Raw genomic sequence first — 17,987 nt, 5'->3', positions numbered from 1 at the left:
TGGGTCTTCCAGTGGTTTGGTTCCTGATCTGAATTCCGAGTGGCCCCCCTCGCCTCGCACTTCTCCCAGGTCCTGCATATTTCATGTTTAACCCTGGCATAAATATGTCAGTCACATTGAGATTGTCAGGTGGAGCGAAAAGTCGACTTTTCAGGAACAGAGGAATAAATTAACCTCATTTTTTTTTTTAGCTGACCTTCACGTATTTTTACATTTATTTTACATTTTTCTTTCTCTACTTCTCAACCGATCATTGTCTGTCCTTAGTCGAGCAAGACATCTGTATGACGGCCGGCAAGAATACCTTGAACCTACCTCGACAGTCTACAGGGGGCGGCAGTAGCTCAGTCGGGAGGGACTTGGGTTGGGAACAGGAGGGTTGCCGGCTCAAGTCCCGGTGCGGACCATAATATGGAAGTTGTTGTGGTAGCTGGAGAGGTGCAAGGGCACTTCCTGAGCACTGCCGGGGTGCCCTTGAGCGAGGCACTGAACCCCCAACTTTTCTTGTGCGCTCCCTGCGTAGCAGTGTGTAACAGCCCCACTCTGACATCTCTGACACTCCATGTCCACACGTCCTCTTTGTGCATGTGTGTGATTCAGGCCTACGAGTGTGAGAAGCATTTCCCTCAGGGATTAAAAAAGTGTGTAAAAATCAAAAATCATCATATCTGACTTCCTGACGGTGTTTCCTCCTCTCTGATGAACGTCGACTTGGACAGAATCGTCTACTGAATGCATTGATATAGAGAGATTAGAGATTTATCACAAGTCTGTTTCTAGTTCTTTGTACATATGACAAATGTTTAGGTGTAAACAGGATTTTTCATAAAGTTTCTTTAGCTGCAGATTCAACCTGAAAATAACTTGGGGATGACAATAACATATGCACATACATACAGGCGTGATGCTTTGGCTCAGTGAAGGCTTTGTATGTGTTATGTGTGTGTGTGTGAGGGGGTGGGTGGTGTGAAATGTGTTTTTGCTTGCCTGCAGCTACTATAGGAGCAGTGGGAAAGCTCTGCCTATGGAGTCCGCTCGGAGAGTTGTGAAATACGGCCCAGTGGGGGTTTCTCCACTATTTCACCTTCACAGGAACACATTTACAGATTGGATCTTCTCCCCCCTCCCCCCCGCCGCTAAGCCGTCCCCACTTTCTATCAAGACTCCCCCCTCATCCGAACCCCGCCTCTCACCGGGGACGTCATTTTTTTTTTCTCCACTTTCCGTCATAAGCCAATTGCACAACAACAGCATGACGCCTTCCACACAAGGCAGGTGTCCGCATCGAGAAATAGATCCAGATTGTGTGTGTCCTTGACTGTCTGAGGCAGAAACAAAAACACACAGTAAACACATACAGCCATCATACAACATGTTATTTATGTTTATGTCAAGGAAATATTTCAGGATGCAACTCATGATATTAGATTTCTACATATTTATGTAGAATCTGTAAATAGAGATTAAACTGCATGTAACAATGACATCATCAAAGAATGTGCAACATGATGAGGGGAAATTTGAAAGCCCTTTATTTCTGATGCAAAAACAAAAAATGCTCCGGTTATATTATAGTTCTACTTTGGGATCCAAAAACAGGATTTTACTCATCACAATCTATGTCAGATACTTGGCAGGAAGTCTGTTTTCAAAGGGTTAAAAGCTATTTTTACCATGTTGAAGGTTCTGCATAAATCCACTTCATAAGGGTACAAGTGGTCAAAAAGCTTCAGCGACACTTGTAGTATGGAGACGTGTTTCGGCAAATAAAAACTACAAATCCCACTGTTGCATCCAACAAGGTGCTCAGTGGATGAAAAGTATAGCAGCAACTTAAGTTAGGAGAACATCAAATCGACTGGAGAGACAGCACACAATGTGTACGAGTCTGTATAGCAGTCTGAGTTTCTGCTGGTCCTGGGTCAGAAAGCAGTCCTAAAGCAGCATTTTCTTGAAACAGAAATCAGAACTGAAATATTCCAACCAATCAGATTGATTTACTGAATAATTTTACAGTTTGGACCTCAGCTGTGACAGAACAAAGAGAAGGAACAAAACATATGATCGATGATTAAAAAGACCTTAATGGGATCTATAGTCCAAAGGCGACTCTGCCACTTAACTTTTACCAGGAGTGACGCGCTCAGTCGCTGTGCCAACCTCACACACACACACACACACACACACACACACACACACACACACACACACACACACACACACACACACACACACACACACACACACACACACACACACACACACACACACACACACAAGGCTGACTGAAAGCAGTAAAACAATAATTAGCATGTGTTGACGGACGTGAAGCTTGCCAGTAATAATTCTTGTCCTTAGAAAAAAAAAGTTGTGACTCATGTTGATAGCAATTAGAGCCCCGGTGTGTCAGGGGAGTGAGTGACGACTCGGGTGAATGTGTGGGCGGAAAGAAAATGAAAGAAGGGAGGAGAGAGAGAAAAAGCAATGACTCTACACGAGGCCTCTTTCGTCTAAACTCTGCGTCTTCACTCGGGTGGTTTTTAACAAATGAACTGTCGGAAACAGCCGTTGTTTTACATGGAAAAGACGAGGCCGTGCGCAATGATGAAACATGTTCTGATACCTCCATTTCTCCCTCTCTCACTCTCTCTCTCTCTCTCTGTGTCTCTCGCCCTCTGTATCTGGTTTGCGTTAGCTTTTATTGAAAGGAGACGTGTGCCTGTGAGCGAGAATAAAGATGCAAAGCAGCGGCAAATTGAATTATTGTTTGGAGTGCTGCTTGTCACAGCGGTGGCGTCAGGTGATTTCAGTCTTCTGCAGCAGAATGGGAGAGACTTACAAAGATGAGGCATCAGTCAGTCAGTCAGAGGGAGGCTAAAAATAGACTTGAAGACAAAGTAAAGGTGTAATTATGTGGCTTTTAATGTGCACGTTAGGAATGTGAGCTGTTCAGGTAGAGATGTTTTTTTTCATCTTTAAAGATAAGACGGCTTCAGGCTCACAGAAGTCGGTAAAATGAGATGCGATTACATTTGTAAAACTTTCTTTATAACTTGAAGATTATGAAAATCTGAAATGCAAATACGAGATTAAAAGAAATAACTGAGAGCGATGTAGCACATAAACCAGGATGATGTTTAGGAGAAGCTTTATGCATATATTTAGAAAAGAATGGAAAGAATGAAGACAAAAGTTAGAAAGGTGTAAGGAAATGAGTTTTGCATCTCAACTGAGGCAATATTTAAAGCTTTGCAGGCAAAAATCAGAGGAAAACTTTAAACCTCATTATGGTGCTGGTTGAAAATTTATGAGATAATGGAATTTATTGTCAGGGCGCCATTCAAAATCCTCATCAAATTTCCTTGCCAAAGGTACTCTTAAGCATGTGCGTAAGATTTCATTTTCTTTCCTTACTTGTAAGCCCATCAGGAGCCATATTAGACGCTCAGAGCGTCTGCTTAAGCAGCCCAGCATTTTGAGTCAGCAGAGTCCACACAGGATTTTGGGCGGGCTGAAAGATGGCCCAAAAAGAAAGCATGACCGGTGAATATGACGGACCTGGACATAGCAGTAGAGCAGATAAAGCCTCAAAATCCAGGGTGAACGTTGTGTTTGCTTTCATGTGAAGACTCAGAGTTTGTCTGCTTTCTTTTGGACAGGCAAGTTCCAAACACAGGTAGTTAGCTTGTGCTAGCGTGCGTTAGCTTCCAGTGTAGGTACAAGCGGTAAACGCACACACTACATCCTTCAGTGAGTTTGAGCACTGAGAGTTTGATTGAAGCACACCCTGATGTGTTCCCCCTTACTTAACCAAGAAGCTTCATTGCCAACTTGAGTTCACCAAATGGATTGTGTCAAGTAGAACAAACCCACTCTAATGTGGTGATCTTTATAGATTGATGCTCACAAAATTGTGCTGAAGCTTTTGTAGAATATCATAGAAAAGCTTGCAAGTAAATCCAAATCATCCATATGGCAATATTACTCGCTAAAAACAACAGAAAATACATTGTTGAGAGAACGCAATACCTAAGTGGTCCACTGGAAAACGAGCATTGACTAGAAAGGGCGTGATCAGCTCGGGAGTGTGTGGTGTGGACTGAACTCGGCACACACGGATCCTGTGGCAGTTACTGAGGCAGTATGACCATTAGCTTATGGTGGCTAATGTTAGCTTATGTCAGCAGGACTCGTTTTTTTTGTTACCACAGTAACTGTCCTGTGATTGTCCAAACCACTACAACAATCACATACACTCAGTCACACTTTATAGCCTCCTCCTCTCCCCGGCTCATTGTTCACGCTCCTGTGACTTCTCAAGTGTTTGTTGGTGGTCATACTTCAGAAAAGTCATTCTGCCAAAAAGCTTCTCCTCCTGCTTCTGGCCGTCCCCCGGGCGAAAGAGTCATTTGATCCCTCAGTCTCCTCTGTCTCTGAACCGGAGTGTTTGTTTTTTTCTCCCTATACTGATAAAGAAGGAGAAAAGTGGGGGGGGGATGAAGGAGTGTAGAAGCCTCTTTGGAATAACGTCGTGTGTAAACACAGGCAGTGCATCACTCAGGTAATGAGATTCTCCGCTCATAGAGAAAGCTCCTCGGCACCTGAGGAGGACAAACAAACCTGCTCTTCCATACGCTCCCTCTCATGCGCACACACACTCTTTCACACTCTTTCACACTCTTCCCTCCCTCCCTCCCTCCCCTCTGTGAATTTGGACAGGCTGTTTGTATGCAAATACGTCGCTTGGATGACGCTCATTGGAGAGAGCCCAGCAGAGGTTTAGAGCTTGCGTGCTGAGGGGAACAAAACTCCAGCAGGGCAACAGAGGCCGGCAAAGACGGAGCATGTTCACCCTTTTTTTTTTTTTTTTTTTTTTTTAAATTGATTGTGCGTTTGGAACAACAGGCCCGACTGGTTCTCTCTTTCTGTGGTTAATCCCCTTTTTCATTATCATCCTTTTCTTTTCATTCTCCTCTGGAAAAACAGCTTAACGCCAAACTCCGTGCAAAAACACTCGCCCATTTCCGGAATGTACCGTTTCCCTTTTCTTTCTCTGGGAAGGATCTGAGAAAGCTGCTCTCGCTAAGAAGCCTGTGTTGTTAGGTGGGATGATCGTGCATCATTGTCGAACATGGCCGAGTCAAGGTCTTTGTGATGTCATGCACGCAAATGTTTACAGTTTGATGAATACACACAGCCCAACCTACTTTGTGTATCACCCTGATTGGTTTATTTCTGCTTTAACAGCCATCTTGTTGTGCATTATCCGTTCCATACCATCCTGAACAGGTACATTACCTCTTGCATAATCAACACTTGGAGTCAAACGTAGCCTGTTTTGGTTCCAGACTTTAGATCAGACTTTGGACGTTTCATTTGACCTGCTAATAATTGATTTGATTTGTGAACCTTCAATAAGTTTTGTTGTGTTGGTTAAAGAGAGCACTCGTGATTGAGTGCATATTCTATTTGTTGTACTCAACAGTCTCTTTATTGTTTGGTGTGTGTCCACGTTAAACTTCATGCCAGCCGTGCATAAGTCAGTACCACAATTAGACCACCAAGTCCACCTCCGCTACTGCACACTTCTCTCTGTTTAACTTGCTTTTGTTGAGGAAATATGTTGAATCTTGACTTAACACAGGGCAAAGATTCAGGAGTTAAAGATACTTATATAAGACTTGTGAGGAGAAATGTGATACAGTGTCTTGCCAAGCCAGTTCTGTCAGACCGTCCCATAAGGCCTCGTATTTATCCTGAAGGTGATGCTGAAGTCAGGGAGGGACATGTTACCCTACCTACCTAGTTTTCCTACCGAAAACTAGAATGTGACGTTTAATCAGGATTGGGAATCTTTGGGTGTCTCATGACTCGATTCAGAATCGACTCTCGATTCAGAACGATTCTGGATTCATTGATTCATTGATCCATGGATTCAAAGTCTATTTATGAATTAGTACATACTTTCTTGTTGTTCTATTTGGTATTTAAATCTCCTGTTTTACATAAAACGATTTTTCCCCCATCTCTATTTAAGGTTATGGATAAGATAATCTGTTCCTGATGATTTCCCCAGGTCGGTGTTGTGGTTGCTGGCTGAAGCAATCTCCTCGTTGTATTACCAAGCGTCCTTTGGTTCATAAATAATTTGGACCCCAAAATATGTGAAAATAGTGTCGATGTCTGAACAGAAGACCTTTGGAAGTGAAGAGTCTGATGCTCTCAAAGAAGCCATTAATTCTGGATTTTTTGCAGCCCGTCGTACTCTGCACAAAAGTCTGCAAAGCAGCTTTTTGAATGACATCATCCGTAAGATATTTGGTCACTGTCGGACCTGACCTTGTTTCTGTACCCAGAGGCCTGAGCGCAGTAAAGTACGGCTCAGTCTGAGTGGCATCAGAACAGGAAGTTCTTAAGTACACATCTGATGACGGCTGTATCCTTGATGATGAAACCAGACACTGTATCTGTCTTTGATGCCTATATATATGTGTGTGTGTGTGTATGTGTGTGTGTGTGTGTGTGTGTGTGAGTGTGTGTGTTGCCGTTTCACCGTGTCCGTCCCTGTTAGTCCCATTCCAGTGGCCCATGGAAAGAGGACATTCTTTTCTGCAGCGTTACGGCCTTGTTAAACCCTTTCCCCCTGGCCTTCTCTCCTGTTAAACCTCATCTCTCTCACAGCCAATTCCTCTGCCCCGTTCCTCCTTCTCCAGCTCTCCAGTGAAAAGCAGTCACTCACCGTGCATTCAGAAGGAAAGGAACACGATGTCTGATTGGTCTACATTAACTCTTTCAGGCTACTTTTTCGATTCAATGTGTTTGCGTACTTCATCTCAGCATAGGTTAAGCGGCTCTGTTGGGGTTTTGATTGTGAAAATGGAAAAGATAAAGTGAACTTTTCCCCCCCTTTTCTCTCCCTAATAAATCCTTTGACTGGAACTGGCCTCCAACATGGCTGCCTCTTGCCAAAAAGCTGCCCTTATTTCCCAGTCAGCTGCCACCACCGGCCCCACTCTCAGCATGTTTTGACACACTGTGGGGAGTATGTGTGTTGAAGAAGAAAGGGGTGTTATGGTTCTGGCTTGTGTCTCTCTCCACATCCGTCACAATGGCTGCCAAAATCCCCATGACCTCATTCTCATTAGCACTGCTTCAGCTACAAAAGAGCGAGGCTGTGGCTCATCGGCGAGAATGGACGACGCGCGCTGCATTTTTAAAAAGGGGTTAGGGGTTTGGAGATTGTTGCTCGTCTCCGGAAAGCGTGCGCACAAAGTCTGCTCGTGTGTAAACATGACGGTGGATAATTATGCGAGCAGGTCTGTCGTCTTAGCGTGAGCCACAGGACTCCTCTAAGGTCTCCAGAATTAATTAGCTGCGGACGCTTTCATGGAATTTGAGAACTGGTGCACCTTGGAGAAATGCAGTTGTGTGGAATGTTTTCCTCGTATTAATTAACAAGTCGTGGCTCAAGGCTGACAGCGGGGATGTTGAGTCAAGGTTTGCAAACAAACAACCTTAGCTGGCAAATAAGTTTGTAGAAAATCTCGCTTTCCATTTTGACTTCCAGACAATTCTTTTTTTAATTCAACCATTCCTAAAACCTGATGCTTTTCAGAAACCACATCAGACCGTCCTCAGAACGCTGATTCAACAGGTGTGTCTCTTTATGTTTCACCTGTTGGCTACAGTCTTGTCTTGTGGATTCATTCTGTTCTCAGGTTGTTCATCCATTCATCCCTGAATATATAAGTCTTCTTCCTCTTCAAATTTATCACACATATGCATTTAGACTCGTTAATTAACTGAGCGGCTTTTGGCGCCAAGAGAGTGCTCCGATCGAAGTCCCATTCTTTATTATTATGATCTTTATTTGAATGTAAAACATCAGCTTTATAAATTTCATACCGTGCCCGAGCCCAGACCCCAGTTCACATTGGTAACATCATTCCTTACCCGAGTACACCATGTACCCACTCCGATACAGCAGGTGGCAGTATGCACACAGTTTGATTGAAAAATCCGCCGTAAAAGCAGAAAGAAGAAGAAGAAGCAACCATGGCAACCACTCGCAGGCTGAGTCCATCCTGCTTGCTGTGGATGTTTTTGTTATATTCTGCGACACCAACGACGACCCTCTCCGTTTTTGAAGCGACAGAAGCCGATTAGAATGACGTCATATAGCGGTCCACTTCCGTTGTTGAGTACGGTTGCGTTCACATCTCCCGAGGACCGTACTCGAGTACACATGAATCGTGCCTGAGACCACGTCTTCAAGCGGATTCAAGCGCGGTACCAGAGTACGGTATGTTTGTGTTCACACTGATCAAATGAACTGGACTTTGGGGTCTAGTGTGCTCAGATCCGGGGCCTTAATCCCTAGTGTGAAACCTGCTTGCTTGAGATGTTGAATTGTTCGGGTAATGCATTTTTCAACTATTTCTTATAAACAAATATTTTGCCTTCTCCCGGCATGAGCTTCCCTGTCATTCTGCTGGAAACACTGATGGATGTAAACTTGAACTCGACTGCTTGGTGAAAGCACAGAACTGAGAGGCTGTAATTTGAGTTTCTTATCCCTTTTTGGAATGACTAAATTACAGCCAAAAACCTTCTTACAGTATGTGCGTGTTTCTAACCTTAGGAGACTGTAAAGATGAAAAAGAAAATCATCAGGGCTGCTGCCAGGGAGAGAGGAGATAAAATGGCAAAATGAAGGATGATGAAAAGGTTCCCCTCTTGAAAATCTCCCACCCAGAGAGGGGATTATCTCTCTGGAAATATCTTCATCTTCAAGCCTCCTCTGTTACTATCTTTATCTCTTTTACTTTCTGTGGTGTGGTGGGGGGGGATCTCTGTATTTCCCATTGCTCTCGTCTTGATTTTACGCTCCATCACGAGAAGCCTTACCTTGGGGGCGAGATCCATCTTGACAGGAAGTGGGATCAGACCCTCTCCTGAACTCCCAGCGTGCATCGCTTCAACCTGATCTTCAACCTGATCTTCAACCCCCTGCCATATGCCAAGTCTGCTTTGTTAACCACGAGCGGCATCATCTGCGTATTCAGGCCATCACCGCTGGGAAGAGTACTGTTAACACAAGGTGGGAAAATAAGCAACGCACTGTGGGGAATTAGGGAGGGAACGACCTTATTATGCCGGTGACGCTTGCTGCGTGAAATGCTGATTGGCTTCAATTAGCCTGTTGGCACCTGCACAACATGTGTGTCCCAATAGTGCCACCTCCATTAGTGCCATGATGATTCCTTATCTGTGTGTTATTACCATGAGATATGGGGAGGGGAAGCTGGATGTTAATGATGCTGAAGTGGGTGTACACCTGTGTCCATTCCATGTTACTCTATGATGATGATATTTTTATAGTCTGTATTTTTGATTTTTTAAAGTAAAGTTTATGAAAAACCACAAAACATTAGGAATCAATCAATCTTTATGTGCATAGCGCCAATTCATAACAAATGTTATATCGAGGCGCTTTACAAAAAGCAGGTAAAAGACCTTACGATTTGTTATGTTGCAAAAGAAAGATGGGATGGGGGAGACGGGACAAGATGCAGGAAGAAGGATCAGAACAAACAGAGAGGAGGGGAGATCCATAGCAGCAGGCCGGGATGCACAAATGCATCGGTTTAACATCGGCGTCGGCCAATATTGACGGCCATTGGCACTATGGTATTTTTGTTAGTGTAAACTTCATCCTTCATCCTTTTTATTTCAAACGTGCTGTTGGTTATGTGCTGAAACGTTGTTTATCTGCTTCAATTTTTAAACATGTTCAAAATAAAGATATCAAACTATGAGACGGATTTATTATTCAGTCCCAGGATGCATGTAGTTATGATGCAGAGAAGTGGGTAAACAGCTGCATCAAATCCCTGTTACTGACTGCAGTACAGGTTGGGGTTCAGAAAACATCTGTATTTCAGGACGTCGGAGCGGAGCAGGAAGCCTCCCTGTTGGCACCAGCAGCTCAAAAAGAGTTAATCTGTACAGTAGCATTGACATGCAGATGAATCTCCCCACACAGCACAGGGACGGGTTGAACAGATAAGTCAGGGCTGCATCGCTCCAGTGTGGAATGGAAATACTCATACTGTAACTATTTTTCCCAACACAGACCCCGCCTCACATTCCTATATATTTTCACTCAGCTCCGACCTCCATTGTAAAAGACGTCCTCCGCTTGCTTTTTCAATTTGAGACACAATTCGCCGGGCGAGATAGAGCACTGTATCAGGGTACAAATCATCCCAGTGTGTCAGAGAAATTGAATTTCCCATGAATACATGATTGGCTGCGATGTGGTCGCCAGCATGCGCGGCAGCTAATCCTTTGGAGTTGGTGAATGTTGTGGCGGCGGCGGTGGTGTGGTGGGTGAGCAGGAGACGGTGTTGCTGGGTTGCTTCACAGAAAAGCACACACACACACACACACACACACACACACACACACACACACACACACACACACAGAAAGACACACCTATGTGAAGGCACACTTACGAGAAACAGAACCCCAGAGAGCAACAATCACACAGTCGCAGCGGGTCGCCGGCAGCTGCCTGTTTGTGTGTGACTTCAGAGCATGCTGCGCTCACATGTCGGCACGATTACAACCTGCTGTGCGCCGCCGTGTGTTTACTCGTATTTCTGTCTGGTTGAATTTTGTATGCCGTTGCCCTTTTCGCTCCTCTGTCACATTTACAGACCACTTGTGGGTCGCTGTAGTGTAACAGCATAAAACTCCAGTATCACGCCTGTCATCAGCTCTCATGATAAGAGCCTCTTGAATTCAGCCTCTTCTGTGTTTCACACAAAGGACGCCTGCATTTCCTTTGTCGTTCACGCTCCACACAGCGAGCTGATACAATTTCCACATGTATTTTAGGAAACAGTAATGAGTGTATACCCAGGCGGGATAATGCCTATTGGGCTCCTCTCCTGTGTCAGACAACGGCTGCTGGATGAGTCACTCAAACGCTGGAGCATATGCACAGACACTGAAACAATGAACACGCACAGAGAGGGGAAACCACCTGTACAGTCAGAGGCTTGCTTGACACAAGCAGGGGTTGTGTTGGCTGTAATGATCTAAGGAGATTTCAGCGCTGCAAAATCGAAATGTTTGCACAGTCACCAGGTGTGGTGCGAAAGGGTCCAACTTTGACCCCTTTGATCCACATGTTCACTCAAAGAAGTGAGGCAGAAATAGGATTTGTTTTGGGTGTGCTAATCAGGCGCTTCAGTATAAATATAAGGTTTATATGTGGCTTTTTAATTTGTCCACTTTATTTGAAAGCTTAAACAGAAATTGCGTATTTTGTTAAACTTTATTGACCATGTTATTTCTGAAGTCTAGCTTGTTGTTTCTTGTTTGCTATTACTGATCAAATGTTATTTGTGTAGCTTTCATGCAGGGGAAGTATTTCTTATCTCTTAATATTTTGAAAGCATGCATCTCCTTCTTCATGTCTTTACTCTGAGGTTTAACTTAAGGTTTCATATTTTTATTGCTTGAGAGTGAGAATGTGTTTAAACGGTACAGGCTGGTTGGATAAGACAGTCAAGTTTTGCGTCACTTTCAAACTTCCCGTGTCAATCAAAGTGGACAGTTGTGGTGTAGTCTTCTTCCAAAAGCTCCTTGAGTGTTTCCTCCTCCATGCAGATGCTCTGACATCTTTACCCCGTGCACATAAACCCGGGTCATAAATCCCATTATCTCCCCTCTGATCCTGTGCCTGCGTCTTGCAGTAAAGCAAATGTTTTCCAGCGTCTACCTCAGGGTTTAAATCAGATGTCTGCTCTTTGCCAGGTTTAATATGTATGAAGAGAGCAGCTCAGCATGTTGCTGCAGTCAGCTCTGCTTCAGCATCGCCCTAGGCAGCTTCAAATGCCAATCATCATGATGCGGGAGGAGTAGACTGACCGCTCGCCCATGGTGCAGTTGTTTACCGAGCCTTACTTCACAGAGTGGAATATCAAATCAAAACCAAGGGCGGTGATTCCCTCTTGAGTAGAAATTGAGGAATATATTAGTTAACGCCATGAATCTTTTATCAGATGTAGAAGATGTCTGACAGAACACATCTTTGAGCTCTTTCCGATTAATTCACAACATATGTTTGTGCTGAAATGCTTATTTTGTATCCAGGATATAAGAACGTCTAAATATACAGATTGTGCTCTGACCTCTTCCTCTCCCCCTCGTAAAATCAGGTCATTTAAAATGCAAAGAAAAACCCAGCAGCCGCTGCATTTCCTCGCAGGGATTTTCCCCCTCATTTCGATCATGTGCAGTGAACCTCTGCCAGGGTGAAACTTAATATATTTCCTCGGGGGAGCCAGTTAAAGGAGTTTGAAGAACTTAGTGTCAGTGTGTTTGTGTGTTCGCCGCTCAGGGGTAATTTGCCTAGATTGGCTGAGCGGACGGTCGGAGGAAGCTATCCAGAGCCTGGGAATTCCAGTGTTTGGATGTTGCCGCCAACGAAAACCAAACCTGAAAATGAACTCGCCTTAGGAAAGCCACAAAGCATCCTATCATTATTGCTCCACAGGAATTTTCAAACATTAGAAGGAGGAAAAATCCAAACACGACATTCCATATCATTTCGGATCGGGCAAAACCGCCTCATTTAGCTTCCTTCCTGATCTCCCATCCTTCGGTCTTCATTCTCTTCCTGTTAGTGGGCTTTGTACCCCGTGCCCACCCGGACAATGGCATGAAACCTGGCACGTCTGGGAGAGCAGAGGGAAAGACAAAGACAGAATTGCACACAGTGAAAGACGGAGTAAGAAACCTGTAGGAGATTTTCAGCGATGCCCAAACACAGAAGAAGAAGTGGGGGTGGTTAATCTGATAATGGCCCCTGAGCAGAATGACTCTTCCTGCGCTGCATTGTGGCTTCACACACAGTCATCTATCAGGCCTGGACTCTCCTGTAATTACATATTCTTCATGTGGATACGACCCGAGGGAAGCAGTGGAGGCATGCTGGAGCAAAGAGAGGGCCGGTCAGCACATTGAGGCGTGGGATGATTGGAAAAAGAAGAATCAAAAGAGGGATTTTTTACTCCTCTGAAGGCATTGAGATATGAGAGGAGGGGGGGTACAGAAAGTGTGAGAGAAAGCGGGTGAGGTAGGGATTGTAGGTAACCAGTCTGTTGTGTCAGAGTGGCGATAAGACAGGACAGGATTTCAGAGGCGGCTCTCAGACGCCCTTTTCCCTTTTGTTGTACAGTCGGATGTACGTAGCTTCTCATGTGTCCTTCACTTTGTTGCTTCACCTCAGATGAACTTCAGTGTTATTATTGAACTTGAAGCCCGTTTTATTCGCACAAGTTAGAAAGTTTCACTGTTTTTACTTTCAGTTCATCAGACGGCTGAATTATAAAAGCTCAACATGATACGAGAAAATGAAACAGTGGCTGAGAAGATTGTTCAATATCACAGTAAAGAAATGAAGAGTGATGAATAAACAAATCATAATTTATAGTTAGTAGGCGTTTTCGGACCGCAGGAACTTTTTCATTGTTCTAGGAACCGTTGAAACCCTCCTCCTTTCTGCACTGCAGGAACTGTGAACTATTTTAGTTCATGGAACCTGTTTAGAGGAGCCTTGTTAGCTGCTGTTTCAGAGTAGAAGAAGGGTCAGATGATGTGATTCTCCCTGACACAGTGTGTCCATGTTGCCCTTTATGTGTTCTATTTTTAGGTCATCTGGCTCTTTTAATTTGTTGTTCAGACAAAGGTGAGGGATGAAAAGTATGAAAAGTCCCTGATCGACTGTATTTAATCTGTCCTGACATGACAGCATCTATTGGTTCCACTTTTCAGCCGGAGCTCATGTTGGATTTATAGCAACAGTTTGCTTTCAGTTTCATTTAGATTCAAGACTAAAGTCGCATCATGGTTTTGATTTTGAGACACTATAGAGACACATATGCACATGGACTGTCCAGAATAGGTTACATGTCCCATGATCCGTGTTGCTCTCTCTCTTGCCACGCTGAATTCTAGGCCGTGCAGGGAGGAAGTGGTCTAATCGAATTGTGCACAGTCGCATTGACCCCCGTCTGCTCTGTCCTACCCTCCTCTGTTTGTGCCTTCCATCTGAACCATCTCAGTCCAGCAGCACTTTCCAGCCTTTTCCCAGCATGAGCGTTTGTATAGAGCTTTGTGTGTTGACCCTTAAATGGGAGCACATCCTGGACAAGACTGAATCCCTCTTTGTGAACTCTTCCACAGGGGTCACATTCAGCCAGACAGAAGAGGCAGATTGTTGCTTCTGAGCTGTTTTTCAGACTGTTCACCTCTGAGGAGGATGTGACCCTGCAAGATGCAGCCTGCTCTCATTTTCAACTAATACGGCAGCTTTGGCTGTTGTGCAATGCTTCAAAATATGACATGGTCGAGGATACATTCTGGCCAGTTTTCTCTCGCCTATCAAGTAGCAACTGGTTTGAACTGGTTGTTCTAACAATTCTTGTAAAAGCCGGATGATGCTAGTTTGTACAGAGTTGCTGTGATTGGCTGATTACATGCAACCTAACTCTGATTCGTTGTTTGACTCAGACCAGCTGAAAAAAAAAAAAAGACACAGCCTGAACAGAAAAAAGATAATTCACACTCATATAAAGGAGCCCTTAAAGATACAATTTGTAGATTCCGCCTTCAGGGGGCTCTCAATCAAAACAACAACTAAAGATGAAGTTGAGGCTAGCGAGGAATCATGGGAGTCCTCTCTGCTACTCCCCCCCTCCGATGTAAATGAACTCTGTGTTGACCGTAGCAAAGACAAACGGGCGAAACCGACCTGAGGAATAGAATATGTTTACTGAAGAGCTGATGTATCCGAGTGTAATTTACATAACGTTTCTATCACAGAAGCAAATACTGCAACAGTACGGCAGCTTTCATGCAGCAGTCTTTGGTGTGACGTCCAGTGTTTCCATGGCAACGATAAACATTCTGTCTGTCATGGCGGCTGCTGCGACAAGACACGTCCCGTTACAACTATAAAATTACAGATTTCTCTGGCTTTGATAACTGTTGGAAATATCTGAGGTCATGTAAGAAATATATAACACTGGCTTAGTTTTTTTATTTTTTATTAATTTAGATATTTTAATGGAAACTTTGTAATAAAATTCTACATGTTGTACGTTTAAATACAACACTGAGTGACATGCAATGTGACTACTGTAGCTTTAATTTGAGAACATGACTGCAGCTCCATATACCTGGGTCTTTATGTTTCAAAGCAAAGGGACAGGATGAGAAGCCATATTCAAGAAATTGTGACTGACAACATCTAGAAGTAAAGTAGTGGTTCTATTTTAAGGATTACTTATCACAAGCCTCTCTTTTTTTTAAACTTTGTCAGCAGAAGTTGGGATGAGTTTCATGTATTTTGAATAATTAGTTGTCGTGTATAGATAAAGGGAAACGACAGGCTGTTTGCTTTTGGCATTCACCGTCCCTGCAATTTTCCACACGCATGAAACAATGGCTCTTCAGCTTGTTTTGTTCTGAATTTAAAAAAAAAAAGAAAAAAGATATTTGTGGAGGAACAAAGGAATCGCTTGAATGTCCCAAGTAGCTGAGCAGCTGCTGTGGAGGTTTACGTGATGTCATGTCAAAGGATCTGTGAGTCACGTTGTGGAGAGGGAGAAGCAGATTGTGTTCCGCAAAGGCTGACTGTGCTCACCTCAATCCAGGTGTGTTGGTTGAATCATCCGAGCTGAAAAAAAAAAACAAGAATCATTCTCCTTGATGAAAGTCTACAAAAGTATGCTGAATCAATTCCCACTCAACTTTCTGCAGCTGCTTATTCACTGATTCATAAATGAAACTGTGAACATTCAGAGTTATTGCATTGCTGTCCTTGTCCTCTGCAGACCTTTTCAATCTTTATCTGTAAAACACCATCTCATGACAAACCTTATCTGAGGACACTTTACAAAAAGAGTTATATTTATATTATATATACTATATCTTTGATATAACAATGGTGACTCTGACTTGAGATCAAAGCCATATGTGAACCCTTCAGTGCTTCAGAGAGTCATGGCTGTACAGCAGCTGTTGTTGTTGCTGCCGTGGCTTTGTGCGACGCAGAGAGGAAGTAAAAGGATCAGTCTTCTTGACCTTTGGTGGAGACTGTGCCGGCTCTCTCACAATGCCCTGGAAACTTAACACTGCCTGTGACATTTATTGTCTGTGGTGGAGTGCAGTCACTGTGCTGCAAAGAATTGAAACGGACAAGAATGGAAACGAAGTGGAAAAGCCTTTCTGTCACGTAAAGTGAAAGCAATTTCATCAACAAAGTAAACATTTGTATGGGAGTCTTAATAGGACATATGTCCATACATTTTACTTTAGTCAACATATCCCATGATAACGAGATCTGTAGAATATGACTCAAATTAACTTGTCATAAAGAAGCAGAAAGATTTGCATTCCAGGATGCTCCCGTTAAAGGTTTTATTCAGCAATGTGACGTTTCCTGCAGGTCTTATGAAAAGCATGTTGGCTTGAAATGTCACTTATCGCTAAATAAATCCTCTAAAGGGAGCTCCCTGGTGTGCAGATCTGTCTTCTTCCTAATGCTTGTGCATTTTGGATCCAGCACCCACTATGAGATGTGTGTGTTTTCTTTTTTTTTTTCTCTCAAATTAACTTAGTCATAATGGGAAAACAAGCGCCGAAAGCCAGAGATAACTGGAAACACAAGTCAAGATCTCAAGAAAACAAACAAAATTTACTCGTTATCACAGGAAACAGAGTAAAATAAGATGCACGTTCTCTTAGGGCATCCGTACATTTGCCTTTACAGTGCTGATATAGTCACCTTGTTGCCAGTTCATATTTTAAATTTCATCTAGATACCAGAACCATAAGAAGTAGAAGTAGCCACCTTGATGGTGCCAATTGGTTTGCAGCCTTGATTGTTGGCCATTTTGCAGTTGCCATCTTGTTTCATTTAGGTTGGCAACATTTGGCAGAGAGATTGAATTTCCCATTACATCATTACTGAGAAATGAGAAACTTCAATTCATTTGTAGTTTGTAGTTTTATCCCCGGGTTACAACCGCAACCTTCCTGGTCTTGACTCGGTCTTGATCCCTAGATGTCTTGGTCTTGTCACAGTCTTGGAGCACTCTGGTCTCTGGTGTGTCTTGGTCTCTGTTAGTGTGGCCTTGATTACAACACTAGGTAGTGACCTGTTAATCACCAGGTAGAAACGCCATAAAGTATTTTATCATCTATTGTACTCCAAATGGGGCCATAATTTACAAAATGAGAAACATACTGTTTGAACAAGATTTAACACCAACAATTGTGACCATAAACTCACGAACAAAGTGTACTGAGGTCATAAATCCATTGTTAAATACGCTAAATTTTTCAGAAACCAACATTGAAAAGGAACCTGTGGAGTCTACCCCTGCTGGCCGTTGGAAAAAGTGCAGATTTAAGGCACTTTACCTTTGGCTTAACTTTTTAAACCAAGAAGTAACTTTGAGTTTTCTGTGCAGTTTGTGGTTAAAATACCAGGCCGAGCGTTCAGGGGATCACCGCAGATGTTCTGATGGTCATCAAGAGTATCAGCTGTAAAAACAAAGACATAGCTGAACATTTCCTGCTCCTGGTCATCATTAGTCATCAACGAGTCACTGATTCTCTTGTTCAGGGACTCAGGGTAAAGGCACATTGAATGTAAATGTCAAATTCAGTTCTCTAATTTTTTGGTTGAGGTTAAGTGTTGCAGTCTACATCTTTGTTTTTATCATTATTTTTTCCAAAAGCGAATGGCATGATAAAAAGCAGGGTTGTTGAAAACGTTCAGGAAGCAGGGAAAAAGTCTGTTCATTAAATGGCACAGACTGCTGATCAACATAGTTATTTTTGCATGAATTTGAATGTCCACTATTACTTAAAATATCTCAAAAGTAAGGTCAGGATTTGAG

At 43.3% G+C, this 17,987-nt stretch overlaps 1 protein-coding gene across 5 annotated transcripts in view; it reads left to right on the top strand.

Moving 5' to 3' along the window:
* The window catches only part of sorcs2 (sortilin-related VPS10 domain containing receptor 2), a 298,265-nt gene that overhangs the window by 10,981 nt on the left and 269,297 nt on the right, over positions 1-17,987 (top strand). The gene's annotated exons all lie outside the window — the stretch shown is intronic.

The sequence above is a fragment of the Labrus bergylta genome, chromosome 22 (assembly GCF_963930695.1).
Source record: "Labrus bergylta chromosome 22, fLabBer1.1, whole genome shotgun sequence".
In the NCBI taxonomy this organism is placed as follows: domain Eukaryota; kingdom Metazoa; phylum Chordata; class Actinopteri; order Labriformes; family Labridae; genus Labrus; species Labrus bergylta.
This window is presented reverse-complemented; position numbering and strand designations above follow the sequence as displayed.